Source organism: Sceloporus undulatus, chromosome 1 (assembly GCF_019175285.1).
Source record: "Sceloporus undulatus isolate JIND9_A2432 ecotype Alabama chromosome 1, SceUnd_v1.1, whole genome shotgun sequence".
Lineage (NCBI taxonomy): Eukaryota > Metazoa > Chordata > Lepidosauria > Squamata > Phrynosomatidae > Sceloporus > Sceloporus undulatus.
The window spans coordinates 309,406,957-309,414,186 of record NC_056522.1 but is presented as its reverse complement, the minus strand read 5'-3'; the positions used below and the strand labels follow the sequence as shown (position 1 = coordinate 309,414,186).

General features: G+C 41.7%; 1 long non-coding RNA gene across 1 annotated transcript; it reads right to left on the bottom strand.

Moving 5' to 3' along the window:
* Positions 1-462: 462 nt before the first annotated feature.
* On the bottom strand, positions 463-6,547 carry LOC121919163. Its single transcript, XR_006101410.1, has 4 exons — positions 6,413-6,547; positions 2,916-3,035; positions 1,155-1,309; positions 463-1,008 (listed from the first exon to the last, which is right to left on the bottom strand). It is a non-coding gene; the product is annotated as an uncharacterized LOC121919163 (long non-coding RNA).
* Between the last annotated feature and the right edge of the window lie 683 nt (positions 6,548-7,230).

Genomic DNA, 7,230 nt, shown 5'->3' with positions numbered 1-7,230 from the left:
TAGTAACTATTTCCTCTATCTCTTTCCCCCAGTTAGGGCTCTGAACAGTGGTTATCTCCCTCCAATTATTACCATACAACATTCTAATACTAAATTGATGCCCAGCTGGTTGTGGAGCTAGCTGGCATACTGCTGAACATTTGCAAAATGAATTTCAGAGGATTAGCTATATCATTGTTGGACCAAACCCTGAAAGAATCCTGTATAATTTTAAAGATTAACTATCTCTCCCACCGTGACTATGCCTTCATAAGCACAAAACTTCATCACTTACAAGTGATGAACTAAACCCTTTTTACAAAACCCCTTGTCACTGTCTTCACCATACAACAAGATTCTTTCTGTTCCAGGAGGTCATGTTCCTTCTCCCCCCAAACTCTGATAGTCAATCCTAACTCCCGTATTACCAAAAAGGCATACAGTCTTCCCTCCGCCCGCCCCCCCCCCTCAAATTTGGACATTCGCATATATTCAAGTCCCATTCAACCTTTGAATGGCTGTGTGCTCCTATGTAGAGCCATGTACATGTGTCATGGGTGCGTGCCCCATTAACTTTAATGGAGGTCGCCCCTCCACGAATAATCAAAACTGCAGATCTCAAGTCCATAAAAATGGAGAGGCAACTGTATATCCCCACTGACTGACTTATCTCTCCTTCAGATGACACCCATTTTGTCCAATGGTGTATTGCCTATGTAGCTCTTCCTAGGATGATCTTCTCCAATTTGGCTTCTTGTTTTTGAAATAAGAGAGCCAACAACTTTTTTCCCACCACCTCAAGCAGGATTGCTATGCTCTATATCATCCTCTGTTTGATGGCACAATTTATTATTTATTCATTGGATGTATGTCCCATCTTTCTCATCATTTTCTATTAAGTACAAAACAGATGTCAGCCACAAATATGATATTGGAAGCTTGCAGACTATATTCAGGAGCTCATGTTCTCTGTTCCAGCATATCAAAAGTACTTTTTCAAACATTTTATTCTTCCTTCTTTGCTGTCATCTTAAAATGCCATGTAAACGAAAAGTAATGTCTTTTAAAATGACAAAATTCCGATTAATAAATAAATGTGTATATTATTGCTTTTTGTATTTGCCACTCTTATTTCAATTAACTCAAAGAATAAAATAAAATAAAAGAATACATACACATGCAAAGTTGTGGATTTTTGGCAGTTGGAATGTCCTCTTCATGAACTCATAAGTCTTGGCTGAGAACAAATGTAGTAAGACTGCAAAGTTGTGGAGGGCAGCTGAATAGTTTTCACACCATGCTTCCTCACATTGTAAATTCAGTTGCAAATCTGTTGAAGCAAAGAGGATATTTCAGGTACAGGATGGGTAGTGAGCTATTGCCACATCTAGGGTGATGGTGCAGTGGACAAGTCTGTAGCTTTGGCCTCAGCACTAATTCTGCCTAGCTCAGATCAGAGGTAGAAAATAGATTCAACATTCTGTTCTTATGGCCAGAGACCAAGTACAAAACTGACAATTACTAGTGTGCAAGTACTTACAGCTACTAAGGAACTCAAGTATTTAGGAGGGTGAGAAAATAATTAGTTGTGGAGAATTAGCAACCTAGCAGTTTTGCAAAATATAACTGTCATTAAGATATTGAGAACAGGTAATCTTATTACACTAGTCAGTGGTTTTTGGCTGTTCCATCTGAAAACTTCTTTTTGTCTACTCAGAAAGGTGGTCAGAATGGCAATACACTCTTTTGCACCGTTACTGCATTTGCAAAAGCCTTAGTTCCCATGTTTGATTTCTTGAAATAGGACAATGTCATTTACACCACCTTGTCTGATCTGCCTATTGTTCCATGACTGGTAATTTAAATAACCTAGGAAGCAGTAATTATTTCAAGTGGGGAAAAATCGATGTCCAAATGACCCAACAGTGCTACAGTATAATACAGCACTGGGAGAGCCACAACAGTGTTATAAGCTCCAGGCAAAGACAGGGCTAACTCAGTATAATTGAAATATAACAGTGTTGTGTGATAAGCTCCTTAAGGAAAGGTGAATCTAGGTTTCACTGTCTTTTTTCCAATGGACCCACCTAGGAACCCTGAATTATTCCAGAACTGTACTGGCCTCATTATAATCCACTTTGTTATAAAGAAGAGCCATTTTGGCATTGCTTATAACTCCCTGCACCCATACTCTGGTTTACCACAGAACTGGGATTTCAGCATGTGTTCAGCAACCTCATGAAGGAGATGCTGCTCCTGCAGGCTCTCCCAACACATTCCATAGCTCCTGCTGGTAGTAGGAGAGATGGTGCTGGGATGCCTCTTGTCCCCTTTCACTCCCCAGCTTTGGGCCAGAAGGGCCAAAAGATTTTGTTCTGCCATACATAAGTTCATTCAGACTGCACTGATGCTCAACGTGGATGAGTTCCACCTGCAGCCTATTTATTCTCTCACCATAACATCCATGTACGTCCCTATGAAATGCTCATCAAAGGATTAGGTTCTTCCACAAAGAGATTTTTTCTTGTTGCTGAAAATGTAGCTCATCTGCTTTACCTTCATTCTCTTGGAGTCCTTCACCTTGATCCCAGCCAGTGAAAAACCTTCCTCGATCACAACCAGAAAGTAACTTCACTTTTTAAAGCTTATCTCAGAATATCATGCTGTAAATCAGAGTCTGCAATCTGCACTATGAACTTGGGATAAGCCAGGGTTCCCCTCCCAGACGTTTTTGACTGTAACGCCCAAAAGCTCAAATGAGGTAAGGAAATGTAGGAGCTGCGCTCCAAAACATCAGGAGGGCCAAAGCTCCATCACTGCTGGGTTGAACAGTATGGTAGATGAAGCTTCCTAGCACTAGGCTTTCTCTCTTGCCCATGGGAATGGAAGCTGCATGATACTAGTATTAGGTACTCCTTGCCAATGTACATACATACCACTTTGGTTTCTTCTGGAGAAGTGTCAGCTGATGAAGCCGTCACCCTGACACTGACTACTGGCATATGGATGCCCATGGCTTCAAGGGACTTTGATGTATGTTGCCCTTCAGTGGGTTCCTGCATTGAGAAAGAGTTCGGTGAAATGGGAGTAGCAGTTCAAATAAAAGGAAAAAGACCTGCCTGAAATGGAAATGCTGTTGTTTTTGTTGCTGTGTGCATTCAAGTTAACTTCAATTTATGGCAACCCTATCATAACATTTTATTGGCAATATTTATTCAGAGGTTTGCCATTACCTTCCTCTAAGACTGAAAGAGCATGACTCACTTGGCTCCATCCACTCTGTGGGAGGGGATGTTTGGGGGAAGCTTGCCCCTTGCCCTGGCCGTTTCTCTGTCCCATGGATCAACCAGGGCTTTGATAGGATCCCCTGCATTGACAACAGGAAACAGGATTCAAAGGCATAGTTCTACCTAAGGATCTTTATGCTACATCGTGCTATACAGGATTATGGCCACAGTACTCATATATACCTCTGATTTACCTCTCCCCTTCCACTATTTCCCAACTTATCAAATTATACACTGTACATTTCTCAGGGCAGCGACTCTTTAAATCATAAATGCTTCTTATTTTTATATTCTTGAGGCACATGCTAACAACAACAACAATTCACTTTCTTACTTTCCGCAGCGAGAAATTTTCCATCAAAAGTTTCAAGACTGAGGTATGGTAATAAAATATTATGACGTTTATACTTTAGATGCCAGAAGGATACAGTGGACAAGTGTTAGATTTCAAGAAAATCCACTGAAGTGTCTCTTTCTTTTGGGTGGTGAAATTTTCTTTTTCCATTCATCCTTGACAAATTCCTGGCTTCAGTCCAGAGTTCTTCTGACTCCGTCAAATAGGTTTAATAATGCAAATCTATTTTTTTAACATTATCTTTGAATTCTATGGGGATGTTCTTCAGGTTGTATTTTGGCACAATGGCTAATTTAGCATTCTTCTTTAGCTTTGCTCTAATTTTTGCTATTAGCAGTTAATAATCTGTTCCTGGTCTTGTTTTTGCAGAGAGAATGGGGCTTTTCCATCTTCTGTTTCCAGTGATATCATCTGATTTCTATATTGGTCTACAGATGATGTCCATGTTTACAGGCACTTCTTAGATGGCTTGAAGAATGTGTTTGCAATGAACAAACTGATGGTCTTGCAAAATTCAACCAGCTCCTCTTTTGCTTCATTTCTTGATTCTAGGCAAAATTTAAAGCCTGAACATTTTGAACTTGGTCAGGATCTGCCTCAGCATAAAATCTAGGGAGCAACAAGTTCCAGTTAAAGGGATTTAGAGGTCAGCAAACAAAGATAAAACTGGAGTTTAGAAGTCTTTCCACATTACAGATTGCTCAGGTCCACCATGTGCCAGAAACAGCAAAATGAATTTCCATGTGCTGCCCAACAGTGTTCTCAGCCAGAGAACAGTCATTGACAGGAAGCTTTCACTGTCCTATTCAAAGAAGTAATTATCACATTTTTGCTGCTTTTATGGAAAAGCAGGGGATGAGATCAGGAGACATCTGGCTCTTTTCAGTTGTGCCAGAAGCTAGAGTTGTTGATGGGGCAGATTTTTTGAGGGACCCAGCAAAAGGTTTTGAAGAGACAATCAGCCCTGTTGTTCCTTGACAACCATCCTTCGCCCCCTTCAGAAATGGGACAGCAGGAGGGATGACTTGCCAAGTCACATGACAGACAAGCTCCTGGAAAGTTATTGTAAACTGTTGAGTACTATTTACTCTTCTGCTATTAATATTCAAAGGACTTTCCTTTCCAGTGAATTTAAAGTTTTGGGAGATGGCAAAGACTTTCCCCAGGCACTCATTTTTGGACTGAAGTAGCAAACCCTGCATTGTACCAGTGTCTTCTCACAGGATGCTATGGTTATATCACTAATCCAAACCAGATGCTGAACATTTGGGAGACCTTTTCTTTCTAAATGCAATTACCTAGGCATCTCCCTTAGAACTTTTGAACAGGGTTTAAAATCCTGGTTTCTTTATGCAGAGATACCAACATACTTCAGAGCCCCATAACTTGTTAAAATGGTTATAAAACAGCCTCCTTTGCAACCTGAAGCTACACATTGACTGAATGTTACGATGCATCTGGATTAAATCATTTGCCTCTAGAGGCTGTTGTGCATTTCTGAGATATCGTCTTCGATCCATGAAACCCTGCATTATTTGCCTATTCACAACACTTTTGCTTTTTGAACATCATAAGCAGTTGTAGAAGTTTTCTGAATTAGAATTTTAAATTATTATTATTTTAATAAAACAGCAACTGAATGCTACTGGATTGATCAGTGGAGTCTCCAGGTACAGGTAGAACAGATCCCGAGTGAATTCTATAGGAGCCGCTCCAAGCTAGGCTTGACAATACTAGATGACTGGGCAACTGTGGGAAGCTGGGATGGATGGATTATTCTTCCCCAAAGACCTTACAGGGCTACACCTCCAATGTGCCTCCCTGCAACCCCTCTGCCCAACTGTTGCCAACCATCCTCTAGTGGCATCTCCTCCCTTGGTGTCACCCAGTGCAGGGCTCCAGAGATGGGGCTTCCAGGGGCAGTGCGCTCATCTTCCCTTGGGCTGCTCCATCCTTCTCCTCATGAGGAGAAAGAAGGGACATCACAGACAGGAGCATACTTGGCCTCTCTCAGATCACCCTGTCTTCTCCTCATGAGAAGGATGGGACAGCACAGGGGTGCTGGGTGTCTCCCCTCTTCTGGGGTATCACTTGACGTGGCCTATATATATCTCCTGAACCCCACTAGTAATGCCACTGCCAACCTCAGGATGCATGTGTATCGCATCTCTGGAGTTTATCAGACAAGGGAAATTGGAAGTATAATCCAAAGGCAATCCGAACGCAATCATGGGGTTTAATGTTATTGCGTGATAGAATACCACACGCAATTTCGGGCAATGGGGAGTTAGTCCGAACGCAATCATGGGGTTTCATGTTATTGCGTGAGAGTTGATCACACACAATTTTGGGCAATGGCAAGCTATTTTTGGGCAATGGGAAGTAAGTTCAAACGCAATTTGAATTCACGTAAATTCGCTGAACTAGCGAATTCACGTGAATTTGTTCTGGCCCCGCTTTCTTTTCATTCGAAGTTAAGAGAAATTCCTCCCGTGTGATAAACTCCTTCATCAAGTTTTTGGCTCCTCCCAGACCTTGTGAAGCCTTGGAGAAGCCTTTCTTAGCAACGGGGGGGGGGGGGGGGCTGAAAATACCTCCTGTTCACTTCCCCTTTTATACAAAGGCTTCTTCTGGGCTCAAAATAGTCCAGGGGTCAAAAACATCTCCCATGCCCTTTAGACTGGGGGTATTTGGCAGCAACCCCCTTCCCATTTTTTTAAACATATTGACTCCTGTGGACCATTGGCAGTTGTGGGGGCTGTGTATGGACCACCATGTGTCCCTTACCCACCCCTGGAGAAGATGGACACATTTCTCAGCATCAGGCAGCTTCCTCTGACTGAATGTCTGCCTTTTCCACCCGTGAAGAGCTCCAGCCTTCCTCATCTAGAACCCTGCTTCAGACTGTAGCCAGCAAGGTGTTTCTGGAAAGAGAAGCCCTGTCTATTGAGTTCGTGATGCTCTAACTCAGGCTATCCAGCTATCCTGAACATTGTTCCCGCCTGAGCCTCAAGTGAATAACAGCAGCAAATGAATAAGCAAGGGAGAGAAAAAACATCTTCTAACAGACACAGATTGTATTATTTAAAGATGAGATACTATGCAGGACATTGTCCAAAATAAACACTTGCAGGTTTAGAGCAGAGGGCATCTGCCATGGCCATGAAGGCACACAGATCGCCTGTCCCAAGAGAAAAGAGAGCAGTCAAAAGGAAGCCTTAGCTAGTTATGCGCAGCTGAATACAGAGCGCAAGGGAGGAAGGGGAAGCCCCACATGGCAGCTAGAATAGGCGATAGTATTCCCTCTTGTGGCAAAATCAAACATTCAGTCTGTGCCTACAGTTTTAAACTTGGTTCAGTAAAACAGCAGCCTCATATTTTGTATGGAAAAGAAAATCAGTAATAATTTCTAATTAGCCATTATTATTATAATTATTATTATTAATGATACCTGTGTTTATAACTTGCCTTGTTGTTGTATTAGAAAAAGCATCTAATAAGAATTATGCAACAGACATGAAATACACAATTTTAATTCTATCTGTATATAAATCCATCACTGACACAGTACAAACTGAAAATGTTCAGCCCTAAAAGAATGTGCAAATG